This window comes from Miscanthus floridulus, chromosome 10 (assembly GCF_019320115.1).
Source record: "Miscanthus floridulus cultivar M001 chromosome 10, ASM1932011v1, whole genome shotgun sequence".
NCBI classification, from domain to species: domain Eukaryota; kingdom Viridiplantae; phylum Streptophyta; class Magnoliopsida; order Poales; family Poaceae; genus Miscanthus; species Miscanthus floridulus.
Genome location: NC_089589.1, coordinates 107,663,175 through 107,682,217, shown reverse-complemented (window position 1 = coordinate 107,682,217; position 19,043 = coordinate 107,663,175). Strand labels below are relative to the sequence as shown.

Sequence of the window (19,043 nt, the reverse complement as noted above, 5' to 3'; positions counted from 1 at the left end):
CGTACTTCGTTGGGACTTTATGTTTGTCCAAAGCCCACCACATAACATTCCTTGGTATTTTATCATAAGCCTTCTCCAAGTCAATAAAAACCATGTATAGGTCCTTCTTCTTCTCCCTATACCGCTCCATAACTTGTCTTATTAAGAAAATGGCTTCCATGGTTGACCTTCCGGGCATGAAACCAAATTGGTTCATAGAGACCCATGTTATTGCTCTCAAGCGATGCTCGATAACTCTCTCCCATAGCTTCATAGTATGGCTCATCAACTTAATTCCCCTGTAATTAGTACAACTTTGAATATCCCCTTTATTCTTGTAGATCTGTACCAATGTACTTCCATATTGGAAAGATTTGATGTTGCGGCATAATTTTGATGTCATGCATATAGGGAAAAATGTGTATGAGAACTTTGTGAATACATTCTTGGGTACTGATGGGAAATCTAAGGATAATCTGAATTCTTGCTTAGACCTTCAAGCTCTAGGTATTAGAAATGATCTCCACCCTGTTGAACTTGAAGACCAATTGTATTTACCACCTGCACCATATTCAATCAGTCCTGATGAGAAAAAGTTATTTTGTCAAGTGCTAAAAGGGGTAAAGTTTCCTGCTGGTTATGCATCTAATATACGACCCAATGTTCATGTCAACGAGAGGAAGGTGATTGGTCTTAAGAGTCATGAGTGCCACATTGTTCTACAACATTTACTACCACTTGCTGTGAGGAAAATATTGCCAGAAGTAGTTTGTGCTGCAGTTATTCGTGTTAGTCATTTCTTCAAGAAAATTTGTGCACCTGCTTTTCGGACAAGTGATATGGATAGTCTAGAGGCTGGTATTGCTGAAACTTTAAGCCTCCTAGAGACTATATTCCTTCCTTCATTTTTTGACATGATGGTACACTTGATGGTTCACCTTCCTGCCCAAGCAAGAATAGCTGGTCCAGTACATTTTCATAGCATGTGGCCTGTTGAGAGGTAGCACAGTTCAACTTAAGAGAAGAAAATAAATACCTACTGTTTTAATACCATCATGAGCTAATTATATATGTGTATAGGTTTTTGATGAGATGTAAGGGTGATGTTCCTACAAAAAGCCATCCGGAGGGATCAATTATGGAGGGTTCTTTATTTCATGATAGCCTTAAGTTGTGTGCCCGCTACTTACATGATGAGACTCAATTAAGCCGGCGACTTAGAAGTGATGAAGGGCAGCAAACAGAAATTTGTAGCTCAACTCCTTTCTTTGATAGCAATGGTCGAGGTTTAGTCGGGAAGTGCACAGTGACTTTAGACCACAGGACTTGGCTTCAAGCACATAGATATGTTTTGTTCAATTATGCCGATATAGGGCCTTACTTGGAGTAAGTTATCTATTGCACTTTACATCACATCTATTGTTTCCATTGCACGATAAATTGATAAATTGCTTTTTTCAGCAAGCACGATCACTATCTATCGTCACTTGGTGTTCGAAACCAACGAGATATCAACCGCATGCAGCGTGAATCCTTCCGTGAGTGGTTTAGGTCGCATGTAAGTAGGAAGAGAACGTAAAAACATATTTTCTACATTAACTTGACATTTATCTTAAAGTTAGTGTTGCATACTAATCACAGGTGGAAGGATTGTGTGAGGATGCACCAAAAGAGATCCAAATTTTAGCTAAGGCACCAATGATGATTGCACGAAAGTACAGTAGCTACACGATGAATGGATTTGATTTTCACACAGAATCCTATGATGTGGGTAGGTGTCTCCAGAATAGTGGGGTTGCTCTAGTTGCAGAATCGGCATGCTTTGAAAGGGGAAATAATGACAGAAGCATAATAGGAAATAAGACTTATTATGGTATTATAAAGGAGATTGTTGAATTGAACTATGAACACAAAGGAAATGTGGTTCTTTTCAAGTGTGCTTGGGTTGACAATCGTGTGCAGGACAAATGGGTAAAAACTGATCAGTTGGGGGTCACTACTGTGAACTTCAAGCATTTGTTCAATACAGGTGAAAAGGAATCTGATGTGCCTTTCATACTAGCATCACAGGCCGTTCAAGTCTTCTATGTTCCTGACCCAGTTGATACTGAGTGGGTTTCTGTTCATCAGTCAAAGCCGAGAGATTTCTATGACATGGATAATTTGGAGAGTGAGCACTTAGATAATGGCAATGGACTAGCTGTGCCATTGCCTGATCTAAATGCGACTGTCGATGTTATTAATCGATCTGTCGCTGTTGTTAGAACAGAAATATATGGTATAATTGTTCCAAAAACATCCAAAAAAAAATCTAAGAAGTAAGTGTCCTTTGCATAATTTGGTTGCTGCTGATTTCTTGGAAGTATTTCCCTTTTTGTATTAGTGCTTATAAAAACAAAGTGTGCTTACTTTTTGTACTTTTCAGGAGGAAAAAATGCCCCTAAGAAGGAAGAATATGAATGGCCTCGTTAATGAGTATGAGCTGCAGCAGAAAGCACAGATTGCAAGAAACAAGCAGCACCTAGAATCTTTGAACATTCCTACTCTGAGCAACGCGGTGCAGCCACCACCAGCTAAGAAAAGAACAAAGGTCAGCCTAGTCATCCTAGTCTCCTCCTGTGAGCACCATGATACATCAGAAGCATGCTTTTTTTTGAAACACTAATGGCTGCTGTTGTGTTATCTTTTATAGAAAACTTATCCTGCACCCACTGATGGTCGTAATCTGCGACCAAGGCCACAAAAAGTACTGTTGATACTGTAAATGAGCAGATTGTTGATGCTCCTGACTATATACCAACTGGAGACTTCTTATGTGACAACGAAGGTAAATATTTAGCACTGCAGTCCTGAATATATCTGTTTTTCAAAAGTAATACTCGCTACACGTGTTGTTCCATGTGCTTGATGCTATAGTAAAGTGAAGTTTTTTGTAGAAGCATTAGTATTATATTATGATTGGTTATGTTTCTCACATTCCAAATTAATTTCTACAGATTTGCTCAGTGGTACGCAACAGAAGAGGGATGGAAGAGGCATCACATAGATGAATGACATATTTTTAAGGACTGCCGACATGCCTAAAATCAAAGTAACACTAAATGAATATGGACAGCCTGTTGGAGAAACTGCTAGGAAGCTAACTAGTGTCATTGGGTGTCAAGTGAGAAAGAAATTATCAATTGGTTGTAAGGACTGGAGGCTTGTTGATCAAAAAAGAAGTTAGCAGTTTGGAATGACATAAAGGTACAGCACCTATTATTTAGCACTGATTTTTTTTTTCTGAACTGAGTGGCATATCGAATTGATAACAGCTATTGTGTCTTTCTCAACTGAGCAAAATACAATTATTTAGCACTGATTTTTTTTGAACTGAGTGGCATATCGAATTGATAATAGCTATTGTGTCTTTCTCAACTGAGCCAAATACAACATGATTTGTATGTTTATTTCTGTGCACATGATCTGTTAATTTGTAACTCATTTTTACTTCTTGTACTTATGGAAATTGCTATGTTTATTTCTTTGTGTTTGTTTTTGTGCACATGATCTGTACCAAATACAACATGATCTGACCCATGTTACCCTGAAAATTAGGCATTCTATGACATGGATGAGGATGTCATGAAATGGTTCATGGATACAGCTGCAAGGAAATGGAAGGATTACAAGGCACCCTTAAAAGAGAAGTTTTTTGATGAATCATTGACGGATGATGAACTCAAGGCAAGAGTTGGTAATACAGTAAATGCTGCTGATTGGGATTACCTTATTCGCTTTTGAAGGACTCCTGAATCTGAAGTAAGTACCAAATTATATGAATATGTTTTTAGAACTTTTGGGGGACTCCTGAATCTGAAGCAAGTACCAAATGCTTTCAATCTTAGGCTCGTACAGCAAGAGGAAAGGCAAATCGTGCCAAGTTGCAGCAGCTTCATACATCAGGCAGTGTGAGCCATGCATGTCGTAGGCATGATCTGGTAGATAAACCTTTCCCTCACATTACTAATTCAAAATACAATGTTTTGAGGAATTTTTATTACTTCAAAATTTAGAAAAAAAAACTTGTAGGGTAAAGAACTTGGTCGCACCCCTCGAAGAGATGAAGTTTACATCAAAACTCATACAAGGAAAAATGGAGTACCTTTAATGCAGGCATCATCAACAATTGTAAGTGTCCTCCAGGAAAGTAATAGCAACATGTAATGTTATATATAAACATACTTATTCCTTTTTTTGTAGAATGAACTTAAAGCAGTTGTTGAAGCTCGTCCAGAGTTGAAGGACAGATCAATTCAAGAAGGAGATGCATATGCTGCTGTTTGTGGAGAAAAGGAAAAGGCCGTGTCCATGTTTTGGGTTTAGGACCAACACCCCAAGAGATTCGCACCCCAGGGTTGAAGTCATACATGTCAACAAGGCTTCAACTGGAAGTCTTCGCTCGTAAAAACTCTGAAATTGCGCAAGCAACCTTGGAACAATGTATCGTTGAACTGGAAGAGCAAAGGATGGCACAAGAAAGGCAAAATGCTAAAACTTTGTCACAACATGGTTCTAATTCAAGATAACACATGGTAAAGTACTTTCGATATCTTTGTCTCTTATACAACGTCTTAAGGCTACATGTTTATGTAATCAAAATATATCTTCATACTCTTGATATGTATTATTTCATTGCATGATGTAGAGCCCAAGGTCTGAAGAACATGTTGATGCACATTATGATGCTCGGCGCGAAGAATATGACAATATTGCAGATAATGAGGATTGTGGTCAGGACATTGAAGCCCCACTAGTGTCTGCTGGCATGAACGCTATAAACACAGCAAGAAATAAAAATGCCTCTCGCTTTACACATGATGGGCTTGTAATGTTCGCCATCCTCTTGTTAAGTTTATATTTGTGATTTAATATTTGTTCCTCACATTTCTATAATTCCCATGGATGTGTCATCTACTTCAGGATGGAAAGGAAGTGATACTATTTGCTATGCTGAGGCCTGATCTCCCTGTGGCTAAGGGAACTATCCTTTCTGTTCATCCAAAGACCATGGTAGGACGTCAGCCTCTTGGAAAGCAGTTTTGTGAAGTTATGGTGGAACATGTGATAAGAAAGGATGCAGTTCTGCCTCGCCCTTATGATCATATGGAGAGTATGGCTGGGGCTTATATGATGTCAATTGCGTGGCCATATGAGTGAGTAAGAAATTACACCTAACATCATTTCTTTTTTGCTTTCGATGAGTGTCCAGTGTTCCTAATTGATGCGCTTTATATAGCTGAAGCCTTGCAACAATGCATCTGGATCTTCCAACGGTACACCAGGTATTTTGAGCCCCTTTATGACTCTTCCTTTGACCTGTACATATGTCTACTCGCTGCTGCTATTTTAGCAGCCACATCTGGAGTGGTATATAGTTAGTACATATAGCTGTACATATGCTGCTGCAACATATAGCTGAACATATGATGTTGTTGCTGCTAGCCACAGTTGGAATGGTATATTGTGGTTAGCTAAAATGTTCTCCGAGATTGCAAATAGCTAAGATTGAGATGCAAATAGCTGAGATTGCAAATAGCTGTACATATGCTGCTATTTTCTAAGATATGCTGCTGATGAGATTGCAAATAGTTGTACATATTTTAGCTGAAATTGCAAATAGCTGTACATATTTTGGCTGTACATATGCTGCTATTTTCTGCGATTGCAAATAGCTGAGATTGAGATGCTAGCAATTTTTTAAGAGCACAAGCTAGTAGTGCCCACATGCCTAAAAGTATTAGCAAATTTCATTGCACGGCTATCTGAGATTACAAATAGCTGAGATATAGACCTGCGGTTTCTGATTATTGTACTACTTTCAATCAATTTAGGTTGGGACATCCCTTGCAGTTCTTCTAGTTAATGATCAAATTGATGTTAATTTTATTTTTTCAGGTAGCGTTGGACGCCACTAGCTGCTTACAAATGAATGGGATGCCAACTTTTGTGCAACTACTGCATTTGGATCAAGTATTTCTTTTGTTTTCTGAGTTTCTGGAAGAACTTGTGGACTTGACTCGTTGGCGGTGCAAGAACCTGCTGTTGGATCCATGCATCTCTTTTTGGCTGCTAAGTCTATCAAAGTGATTGTGTACTGCAAACAATCTAGTATGCTCCCATTTATGTTTTATGACTTGGTGCAAATTGGATATGCTGCCATTTATTGTCACACCCAATTTTAAGGATAAAATTGAATGCACAAAACTCGTGTGTGCCCAGGGATCAATCACACACACAAGCTGACAAATTACATAAAGTATCATCACGGTGTTCTTACATCAGATCCATAATATAACTTAGTCTTACATTACACAGCGGAATATAAAAAGATAACTCTCTCGTGGGGTTTCATCACAGGGAAGGTCAACTGGTTGAACACAAGCCTAAAAATCCTCAGGGAATTCCTCATACCCGTTGTCATCTGTTACCCATCCGGGATTTTTATCCAAATAAAGAAAATAAACAAGCGTAAGTACATCCCGTACTTAACAAGTTAACATGGGGTTATGAAGCTCAAAAGGTTGACACTGGTTTACGGCAGTTAGCATTTTTAGTACGACAAGCTTTTATTATCAGATATTATCAAATTATGCTTAAGCTCCCATTTAATCCCATAAGAACAGATATCAGAGTCAAGTGTATCATATATCATCATAGAACAACTTAAATGATCATCAACAAGTAACCAGTTATTCTGTGAGTTTTTCGGGCCGCTCGTGACCGTGAGCACGGCTGTTATAACAGTTTGTTACCCTCTACAGAGGTGGTGCACATTCACAGCGAGTCGTGATTCCCATATGCCTGAGTTAATTACTCCCATGTCACTGCCAAGGTGAGCGGGCAGGTTACACTATGAAGCTATTTCATAGGTTTCTCTAACAAGTTAGGGCCGCTAGGTTTCCTCGGCAGGCAGATGTAGGAACCCCCCTTTCCTATGGCACATATCCATCGCGGCTATACACATAGGAACAGAGGCAGCCCTATACCCAATGTGGCAAGCCCCATTTGCGCCCAAAGGTAACCTCTAACTAGCTAGAAAAGGTCCTATTACTGAGCTAAAGTCAGAGCCATATGACTCTCCCGGTTGCACTGTCAGTCCTAGCTTTTGCCGACAGATAAGTCCTTATGGAGGGCCGGGAGCAACATGATCAAAAGTCATTTGCACCTTCGCCCTATGGAACAGTTGTTATAAATCTTGTTATACTTTTAGTTCCATAGAATCATTCATCATCATGTAGATCATGTTCAGTTAGAGCACTAGCAATCTACCCATATGCAATTACCCCATAGGAGTCAAGGGAACAAGTCATCAAATGTCTAGAATGTCCTTAGGGTTATCAAAATTAGACACATGCACATGAGTAATTGATTAAAGTGAAATAGGACATCAAGGTAGGCCCATGCTATACTTGCCTTGGTTCACAAACTCTTGCTGGTCCAACTAGTCGTCGAAGAATTCTTGGTCTCCAATGTTCTCCTCACCGTCTGAACACGACCAACACGGCAACATACAACATTCCAAAGGCATTCATGCAAAGCAAAAATTCCTTTAATTAGAACAGTATGCCAATAGTATAGAAAACAAGATAAAATGTTTGTGAAAATAATCTACGTCTCGCTACGATCACGTCAACGCGAAGTTCACGAAAAACGGGGCTAAAATGCGAAAGTTACGATTTAAACGGGATTTCCTATAGCAATTTATTTAATTAAATCTAACCATGAAATTTAAAAGTTCCAAACTTGACTAACAGTGGGTCTAACATGTAGATCATGAAATTACGAAGCTAACGCGATTTGAACGGATCAATTCGGAGCTAAAACGACGATTTTATAAGCAAAACAGTTCAAATGGCATTTCTGTAAATACTGAAAGCGTACTTTGAACTAAAACAGTTAACTTTACGCTTTCAAAACGAGAAAGCGTACACGGGAAAATACGCTAAGGACGGCGGGTTCTATTTTGGGAAAAGGGAGGGGCTCTTTAACAAGTTTGCCACGGCGAAAGGGTATCGGCCAACCAGGGCCTTTGATCTCGCGATGGACGGCTAGGATTATTCTGAGGAGAGAGAACAAGGGGGGGCTGGCCGGAATAGTGTTCCAGGCGGCCAGGCGCCATGGCCGATGGCGAGGACACGCCAGCGAGCACGGTTAGGGCCCCACAGTCCATGGAAAGCGTATCCGAAGGCACCGGGAAGATGCGGAGGAGCAGGGGATCACGGCTAGGCCAAAAAGGTGGCCGGAGGGGAAGGCCGAGGCGGCGGTCGCCATGGCCGGCGACCAAGAGCTTCCCGGCCGCATGCGAAACGGCCATACAAGTCACCAAACACCAAAGTAAAAGGTCAGGGAGAGAGAGGGGAGCATGGGGGTCACACAGCGGGGCAAATCGGGGTCGGAGTCGGCTCGAGGAAGGTGGGTCACGGCGGACGGCGGTCTTCGGTGTTCTCCGTGCGCCGATTGCGGCCTCCGAGGTGAGAGCAAGGGCGAAAAATGGAGCGGGGAGAGGCAGCAGGGGGCGGCTCGGGCGTGGGCTCCGTTTTGTAGAGGTCGAGGCGCGGGGAGGGGGTGCTCCCACGACGTGCGTGGAGCGGGCGCGGTTGCGGCCGCGGCTTGACCGGGCTGCGGTTGTGGTAGGAAGGTGGGGGAGCTGACAGGCGGGGGTGGGCGTTAGCGGCTGGGCACGGCGGTTGCTAAGGCGAGCAGCGCGGCTGTGGTTGGCTAGCGCGGAGCTGGGCCGGCGCGGGGCTGGGCCGGCGCGGGACGCCAGGGGGAGGTCGAGCCTTGCTGGCGCGGTTGAGCGGTGGGCCTCGGCAAGAATTGAGGAGAAGGGGGAGGGGAGAGGGAGCTGGACTGGCGCGGTTGAGCGGGCCAAAAATCAAGGAAGGGAGGGAGAGGTGAAAAAAAAATTCTTTTCCTTTTTCCAACAATTTTCCAAATCCATTTTCAATTTAGATTTTGAATTCATTTGGACTTTGAATCAAAACCATTCATCTCAAAAATAAATATGCAGCAGCATGTAAGCATCACTTGTAGCTAATCTTATATTTGATTTTAGCTTGTATAAAAATTATTACTTTCCTATGTTTGAATGCTCACATAATTTGCTTAATTAAATCAATTTGACTATTTTTTAGAAAATGCAAGATTAGGGTGTTACAATTCTACCCCCCTTAAGATGAATCTCGTCCTCGAGATTCGGGTGATTGCTTACGCAAACAGTTATGGGTAAGACTTTCTTAGATCCTCTTCTATTTCTCAAGTAGCTTCATCCTCTGTATACCGATTCCACTGCATCTTGCACATCTTTATGGTTCGGCTTCTCGTAACTCTTTCGGCAGTTTCCAAGATCTTTATCGGATACTCTTCATAAGTAAGATCTTCCTTAACAGCAAGTTCTTCCAAAGGAATCTGCTCTTCTGGTACCCTCAAACACTTTTTCAATTGGGAAACATGGAACACGTCGTGCACACCTGACAAACTCTCAGGCAGTTCCAACTGATAAGCTACTTCTCCATGTCTCTCTAGGATCTTAAAAGGTCCAATATACCTTGGTGCTAACTTTCCCTTCATATTGAATCTTTTCACACTTCTCATTGGTGACACCTTCAAGTACACATAATCACCAACTTCGAAAGTCAGCTCTCTACTACGAGTATCAGTGTAACTCTTCTGTCGGAACTGAGCCACTCTCAAATTGTCTCTAATCATTCTCACTTGTTCTTCCATGTCTCTAAGGACATTGGGTCCAAACACTTGAGTTTCTCCAGTCTGATTCCAGAACAAAGGCGTTCTACATTTACGTCCATACAACGCCTCAAAAGGTGCCATCTTGAGACTCTTCTGATAACTGTTGTTGTACGAGAACTCTACGTATGGCAGACTCTTATCCCAACTATCACCATACTGTAGTGCACAAGCTCTCAACATATCTTCCAAAATCTGGTTGATCCTTTTAGTCTGTCCATCAGTTTGTGGGTGGTAAGCATAACTAAAATTCAACTTTGTCCCCAAAGATCTATGTACTTTATGCCAGAATTGTGATGTAAAGTGAGTGCCTCTATCCGACACAATTTTCTTGGGAACACCATGTAAGCACACTATTCTTTCCATGTATAATTCTGCTAGTCTTGCACCTGTATAGGTAGTCTTGACTGGTAAAAAATGGGCAACCTTGGTGAGTTGATCCACTATTACCCATATTGAATCATAACCTATTTGAGTGCGGGGCAATCCTACTATAAAATCCATACCAACTTCTTCCCATTTCCATTCAGGAATCTTCATTGGTTGTAGTAACCCTGCAGGTCTTTGATGCTCAGCTTTCACTCTTTGACATGTGTCACACAAAGCCACATACTCTGCCACATCTCTCTTCAAACCATACCACCAATACTTCTCCTTGAGATCCAAATACATCTTGGTACTTCCGGGATGTATAGAATAAGTAGACTCATGGGCCTCTTGTAGTATTGCATTACGGATAGCCTTCACTTCAGGTACACATATCCTTTTTCCGAACCAAAGAGTGCCCTTCTCATCCATTCTGAATTCGGGTGCCTTTCCAAGCACTACATTCTCTGCTATCTCCTTAAGTTTTTCATCCTCCAATTGACCCTTGTGTATCTCTTGCTCCAAAGTAGGCTCTATCACCAATTCCATTGCATTAGTGACAAAACTCAAATTGAGATACTCCATTTCAGCACACAACTCTGCTGACATAGATGTCATCTGAAGTCCATTAGCATAGCTCTTTCTGCTAAGTGCATCAGCTACGACGTTTGCTTTTCCCGGGTGATAATGCACTTCCAAATCATAGTCTTTGATCAATTCTAACCAGCGACGTTGTCTCAGATTTAGATCTGATTGGGTAAAGATATACTTCAAACTCTTGTGATCTGTATAGATATCACTCTTATGTCCAATTAGATAATATCTCCAGATCTTCAAAGCATGAACCACAGCTGCCAATTCCAAGTCATGAGTAGGGTAATTCAACTCATGCTTCCTTAATTATCTAGATGCATATGCCACCACTCTTCCTTCTTGCATAAGCACACATCCAAGGCCCAAACGGGATGCATCATAATATATAGAGAAGTTCTTGCTTAAATCGGGTAGAATTAATACTAGAGCTGTAGTCAATCTCTTCTTTAGTTCATCAAAGTTTGCTTGGCATTTATCCGACCATGCATACTTAGCATTCTTTTCCAACAGAGCTGTCATAGGCTTGGCTAGCTTGGAAAAACCTTCAATGAACCTTCTATAGTATCCAGCCAATCCCAAAAAGCTACGAATCTTACTTACAGTGGTTGGTGGTTTCCAATTCAATACATCTTGCACTTTGCCTGGATCCACTGCTATTCCACCATTGGAGACAACATGACCCAGAAAAGAGACTTCCTTCAACCAAAACTCACACTTGCTCCACTTAGCATACAACTTATGTTCTCTAAGCTTTTGCAAGACTAACCTTATATGTTCAGCATGTTCTTCTTCAGTCTTGGAGAATATTAGTATGTCATCTATGAATACCACCATAAATTTATCCAGAAACTCCATGAACACCTTATTCATCAGATACATGAAGTATGCAGGTGCATTGGTCAATCCAAAAGATATAACGGTGTACTCATATAATCCATACCGTGTAGTGAATGTTGTCTTGGGTATGTCCGAGTTTCGAATCCTAAGCTGATGATAACCAGAGCGGAGATCAATCTTGGAGAACACATGGGCCCCTCTCAACTGATCAAACAAATCATCAATCCTAGGCAAAGGGTATTTATTATTGATTGTAACCTCATTAAGTGAACGGTAATCTACACACATCCGTTGACTACCATCCTTCTTATCCACAAATATCACAGGTGCCCCCCATGGGAAAGAACTGGGGCGTATAAAACCTTTTTCTTGCAACTCTTTTAGTTGTTTCTTAAGCTCTTCTAATTCATTAACCCCCATTCTATATGGGCGTTTAGCTATTGGTGCAGTTCCAGGTAATAATTCAATAATGAATTCAATGTCTCGGTCAGGTGGCATACCTGGCAAGTCATCGGGGAAGACATCCGAGAACTCCTCCACGACACGATCTTGTTCATTGGCTTCACCATCTAGCTGATTCACTGTGGCTATAGACTGAGCTTGCTCTACCACTTCTACACAGATTCTATCTCCATTGAGTGATGTCACAACCACAGATTTCTCCTGACACTAAATCACTGCCTGGTGTTGTTTCATCCAATCCATTCCTAGAATAAGATCAATTCCCGCTGTTCTCAACACAATTGGTTTCACTTTGAAGTCTACCCCCCTTAAGGAAATGCTAGTTGAGGGACTCCAATATGAAGCGGGCATACTACCTCCCGGTGAATTTACTAGTATGGGGTTTTTCATGGCACACAAAGGTATGCTATGCATTCTAACAAAAGCTTGGGAAATAAAAGAATGCGAAGCACCAGAATCAAAAAGTACTATAGCAGAGATAGAGTTGACGCTGAACATACCCAACATGACCTCTGGCGTCTCTTGAGCGGCATCAGATGACACATAGTTCACCTTCGTAGTGTGAGGTGGTCGGGCGTTGAACTTCTGATTCCTAGTCTGGTTCTGAGGTGCTTGTTGGTTCTGCTTCTTAGGACACTGATGAGCATAGTGACCTACTTCTCCACAGTGGTAGTAGGCATTGGGGTTATTGGGTGCACCACTCTTCATAGGAGCATTGTTGGATGGTCCCTGGCGTGTTGCCGGATTGCTAGTCTATTACGGGGGACGTTGATTACCATATTGTTGCTGGTACTGAGGGCATTGCTGGAACTGGTTCCATTGAGGATACTGACCATGGTTTCCCTAGTTAGATGGTCCTTGATTCCTTTGCTGGAAACCCTGCTGGGGATAGGCACGCGGGCAGGTGTTACTTCCAGAAGCTTGCCCTTGAAGCCTCCTCTTCTTGGCTTCCATCTCTTTGCGCTTATAGTCAATCACAATAGCGCGGTTCACTAATGACTGAAAGTTGGGGTAGGTGTTGGACATCAGTTGAAGCTGTAGTCCATCGTAGAGTCCCTTGAGGAAACGACGTTGCGTATCCTTGTCCTCAGCCACATCATTTGGAGCATAGCGTGACAGTTGAGCAAACTTGTCATGATACTCCACCACAGTCATGGATCCTTGTTTGAGGGACCTGAATTCCTCCTGCTTCAATTCCATGAGTCCATCAGGGATATGATAAGACCAGAAATTGTCCTTGAATTCCTACCAGGTGATAGCAGGAGCATTGTTGGGACGTCCATACTGGAAAGAATCCCACCAATCCTGAGTTGCTCCCTAGAGTTGACTAGAAGCATACAACACCTTCTCCAGATCGTTGCATTGTGCTATGTTAAGTTGTTTCTCTACAGCACGTAGCCAATCATATGCCTCCATAGGGTCTGAGGCATGAGTGAACACCGGTGGACGACCCTTCATAAACTCTCCACGCTTATCTCTGACCTGAACAGGCGGTGGTCCTCTTGCAGGTTCATTGTCCAAGCGCTGCATCATAGCTTGCATCAACTGCGCTTGCATTCCCAATATTTGTTCCATGGTCACATGTGGCGGTGGTGGTGGATTTATAAGGGCATCACATCCATGACCACGGCCTCTGCCTCTTCCTCCTCTTGCGGCCATCTATTTTCCAACAAATGTGCAAAATTTAGAGATTTTCCAATTATAGAGAGCTTACAAAAGATAAGAAACAATGCTGAGAATTTTCTGGACAAGATTCAAATTCAGCAGTTCAGTAAAACTGTTATAACTCGAGTTTCAGAGATCCAACAGAGGTGCATCAAGATTTGTTAGAAAGCTTAGGAGATCAGCTACAACTTTTATTTAGATCACTTTTACAGATTCTGCCACACACATGGTCAAAAGTAGAGCTAAACCGAATCTGTTCTGGGTTCTAGACAGCGTAGGAACATCAACTTTTGACAGCTAGATCTCACAAACCTGAACAGCTATTGACGTGATTCCAGAGACATTTGAAAGATACAGAGGTCTAGTTATCTCCACAAAAATTTCAGAATTTTTGACAGTCTAGATTTCGAGATACCAGATAAAGAACACAGGCTGCTCCAGAAATCAGCACAGTAGAGATAAGATAAAGCGAAACATATGCATTAAGATTTCATTCTAAACTTAAGGTTTCAATCTAAGGAAGTTGTGGACATGCCCACAAACTTCCAGCAATCAAACAAATACCAAATCAACCAAGTTCACAAATTAGAACATCTAATCATCCAAGTTCACAAGACCAAACAAGACTAAATATGAAACACGAACTAACGACATGGTAGTCTAAATCAAGGCACCTAACACCTATAGAGCGGTGTCAATCATGGTGAAGGACCGGCACTTCTTCTTGTAGATTGATGGCTACCCAAGTTGAGCTCGAAGTTCATCCACTTGCTTCTAGAGGCGTCTCTCAGCCCTCTGGGATGCACGCAGTTCTCCTTTGACTTTCTCATCCACCCCCTACATAGCGTGGACATGCAAACAATCTAGTATGCTCCCATTTATGTTTTATGACTTGGTGCAAATTGGATATGCTGCCATTTATTGTCACACCCAATTTTAAGGATAAAATTGAATGCACAAAACTCGTGTGTGCCCAGGGATCAATCACACACACAAGCTGACAAATTACATAAAGTATCATCACGGTGTTCTTACATCAGATCCATAATATAACTTAGTCTTACATTACACAGCGGAATATAAAAAGATAACTCTCTCGTGGGGTTTCATCACAGGGAAGGTCAACTGGTTGAACACAAGCCTAAAAATCCTCAGGGAATTCCTCATACCCGTTGTCATCTGTTACCCATCCGGGATTTTTATCCAAATAAAGAAAATAAACAAGCGTAAGTACATCCCGTACTTAACAAGTTAACATGGGGTTATGAAGCTCAAAAGGTTGACACTGGTTTACGGTAGTTAGCATTTTTAGTACGACAAGCTTTTATTATCAGATATTATCAAATTATGCTTAAGCTCCCATTTAATCCCATAAGAACAGATATCAGAGTCAAGTGTATCATATATCATCATAGAACAACTTAAATGATCATCAACAAGTAACCAGTTATTCTGTGAGTTTTTCGGGCCGCTCGTGACCGTGAGCACGGCTGTTATAACAGTTTGTTACCCTCTACAGAGGTGGTGCACATTCACAGCGAGTCGTGATTCCCATATGCCTGAGTTAATTACTCCCATGTCACTGCCAAGGTGAGTGGGCAGGTTACACTATGAAGCTATTTCATAGGTTTCTCTAACAAGTTAGGGCCGCTAGGTTTCCTCGGCAGGCAGATGTAGGAACCCCCCTTTCCTATGGCACATATCCATCGCGGCTATACACATAGGAACAGAGGCAGCCCTATACCCAACTGGTTGACCACAAGCCTAAAAATCCTTAGGGAATTCCTCATACCTGTTGTCATCTGTTACCCATCTGGGATTTTTATCCAAATAAAGAAAATAAACAAGCGTAAGTACATCCCGTACTTAACAAGTTAACATGGGGTTATGAAGCTCAAAATGTTGACACTGGTTTACGGCAGTTAGCATTTTTAGTACGACAAGCTTTTATTATCAGATATTATCAAATTATGCTTAAGCTCCCATTTAATCCCATAAGAACAGATATCAGAGTCAAGTGTATCATATATCATCATAGAACAACTTAAATGATCATCAATAAGTAACCAGTTATTCTGTGAGTTTTCCAAGCCGCTCGTGACCGTGAGCACGACTGTTATAACAGTTTGTTACCCTCTGCAGAGGTGGTGCACATTCACCGCGAGTCGTGATTCCCATATGCCCGGGTTAATTACTCTCATGTCACTGCCAAGGTGAGTGGGCAGGGTACACTATGAAGCCATTTCATAGGTTTCTCTAACAAGTTAGGGCTGCTAGGTTTCCTCGGCAGGCAGATGTAGGAACCCCCCTTTCCTATGGCACATATCCATCGCGGCTATACACATAGGAACAGAGGCAGCCCTATACCCAACGTGGCAAGCCCCATTTGCGCCAAAAGGTAACCTCTAACTAGCTAGAAAAGGTCATATTACTGAGATAAAGTCAGAGCCATATGACTCTCCCGGTTGCACTGTCAGTCCTAGCTTTTGCTGACAGATAAGTCCTTATGGAGGGCCGGGAGCAACATGATCAAAAGTTATTTGCACCTTCGCCCTATGGAACAGTTGTTATAAATCATGTTATACTTTTAGTTCCATAGATTCATTCATCATCATGTAGATCATGTTCAGTTAGAGCACTAGCAGTCTACCCATATGCAATTACCCCATAGGAGTCAAGGGAACAAGGCATCAAATGTCTAGAATATCCTTAGGGTTATCAAAATTAGACACATGCACATGAGTAATTGATTAAAGTGAAATAGGACATCAAGGTAGGCCCATGCTATACTTGCCGTTCACAAACTCTTGCTGGTCCTGCTGGTCGTCGAAGAATTCTTGGTCTCCAACGTTCTCCTCACCGTCTGAACGCGACCAACACGGCAACACACAACATTCCAAAAGCATTCATGCAAAGCAAACATTCCTACCATTAGAACAGTACACCAACAGTATAGAAAACAAGATAAAATGTTTGTGAAAATAATCTACGTCTCGCTATGATCACGTCAACGCGAAGTTCACGAAAAACGGAGCTAAAATGCGAAAGTTATGATTTAAACTGGATTTCCTATAGCAATATATTTAATTAAATCTAACCATGAAATTTAAAAGTTCCAAACTTGACTAACAGTGGGTCTAACATGTAGATCATGAAATTACGAAGCTAACACGATTTGAACGGATCAATTCGGAGCTAAAACGACGATTTTATAAGCAAAACAGTTCAAATGGCATTTCTGTAAATACTGAAAGCGTACTTTGAACTAAATAGTTAACTTTATGCTTTCAAAACGAGAAAGCGTACACGGAAAATACGCTAAGGACGTCGGGTTCTATTTTGGGAAAAGGGAGGGGCTCTTTAACAAGTTTGCCACGACGAAAGGGTATCGGCCAACCAGGGCCTTTGATCTCGCGATGGACGGCTAGGATTATTCCGAGGAGAGAGAACAAGGGGGGGGGGGGGCTGGCCGGAACAGTGTTCCAGGCGGCCAGGCGCCATGGCCGACGGCGAGGACACGCCGGCGAGCACGGTTAGGGCCCCACGGTCCATGGAAAGCGTATCCGAAGGCACCGGGAAGATGCGGAGGAGCACGGGATCACGGCTAGGCCAAAAAGGTGGCCGAAGGGGAAGGCCGAGGCGGCGGTCGCCATGGCCGGCGGCCAAGAGCTTCCCGGCCGCACGCGAAACGGCCATACAAGTCACCAAACACCAAAGTAAAAGGTCGGGGAGAGAGAGGGGAGCATGGGGGTCACACAGCGGGGCAAATCGGGGTCGGAGTCGGCTCGGGGAAGGTGGGTCACGGCGGATGGCGGTCTTCGGTGTTCTCCGTGTGCCGGTTGCGGCCTCCAAGGTGAGAGCGAGGGCGAAAAATGGAGCGGGGAGAGGCAGCAGGGGGGCGGCTCGGGCGTGGGCTCCGTTTTGTAGAGGCCGGGACGCGGGGAGGGGGCGCTCCCACGACGCGCGTGGAGCGGGCGCGGTTGCGGCCGCGGCTTGACCGGGCTGCGGTTGCGGGAGGAAGGTGGGGGAGCTGACAGGCGGGGGCCGAGCGTCAGCGGCTGGGCGCGGCGGTTGCTGAGGCGAGCAGCGCGGCTGCGGTTGGCTAGCGCGGAGCTGGGCCAGCGAGGTTGCTGGGCCGGCGCGGGGCTGGGCCGGCGCGGGACGCCAGGGGGAGGTCGAGCCGGGCTAGCGTGGTTGAGCGGTGGGCCTCGGCAAGAATTGAGGAGAAGGGGGAGGGGAGAGGGAGCTGGGCTGGCGCGGTTGAGCGGGCCGAAAATCAAGGAAGGGAGGGAGAGGTGAAAAAAAATAATTCTTTTCCTTTTTCCAACAATTTTCCAAATCCATTTTCAATTTAGATTTTGAATTCATTTGGACTTTTAATCAAAACCATTCATCTCAAAAATAAATATGCAGCAGCATGTAATCATCACTTGTAGCTAATCTTATATTTGATTTTAGTTTTATAAAAATTATTACTTTCCTATGTTTGAATGCTCACATAATTTGCTTAATTAAATCAATTTGACTATTTTTTAGAAAATGCAAGATTAGGGTGTTACATTTATGTAATTGTGCGACTTGGTGCAAATGTGCAATACAACTATATGCATGTCATATGAAGATCCATGTATTTGGGGACTAAATTTGTGGAGATGAATGTGATATGATGTATTTAACATGAATGATTCTGCTACGTTGGATTTTATTTATTTTAATTAGTTTTAAAATTCCTATTGGAGAATCTATCGGAAAATATATGTATAACATCGCACGGTCTGTCGGCATAAATGGTAACACGCTGTCTGTCGGTGATTTTTCTCCATCGGTCTGTCAGTAAAAGGGTAGTCTGTCGGTAAAACTTTTTACGGACAGGGCTTACAGCGACTAACTTGGTCTAACGGTATATCTCTACATCGACAAACTGTCTGACGGTAAAATGACTTATACTGACAGACCGTCCGACGTTCTGAGGCTGTGGTGTAGTGATAAAATAATGGCGGTTGGCGGGGAAAGGTGTCGACGCTATCCTCAAACGCGTGACGACAACTGCAACACAAGCCAATGTTCGTCTAAACGGCTGTTTACGGTGGGTTCACATAAAGTTTATGCCCTAGACTCAAGACACATCTAAACGGTCGAACTTGTCAGAGAAGTGATTTCAATGATGGTATTAAACGGTGTGTAAAAGCGAAAATATACCTTTAAACTGTTGTTTTGGTGATAAATCATAGTAAAAGGTTGGGTGCTAGATCAACTCTTTGGGTTGGTGACATTGGATTTGCGTGTGGAAAAGAATTTTTGGTGTTTCTCAAACGTCGTTTAATTTATACTCCCTCCGTCCGTGTATACAAGCG

The 19,043-nt window shown here is 42.7% G+C and overlaps 1 pseudogene; it reads left to right on the top strand.

Annotated features, from left to right (window-relative positions):
- The first annotated feature begins 3,615 nt into the window (after positions 1-3,615).
- Positions 3,616-19,043, top strand: part of LOC136489228 (uncharacterized) — a 23,836-nt pseudogene continuing 8,408 nt past the window's right edge.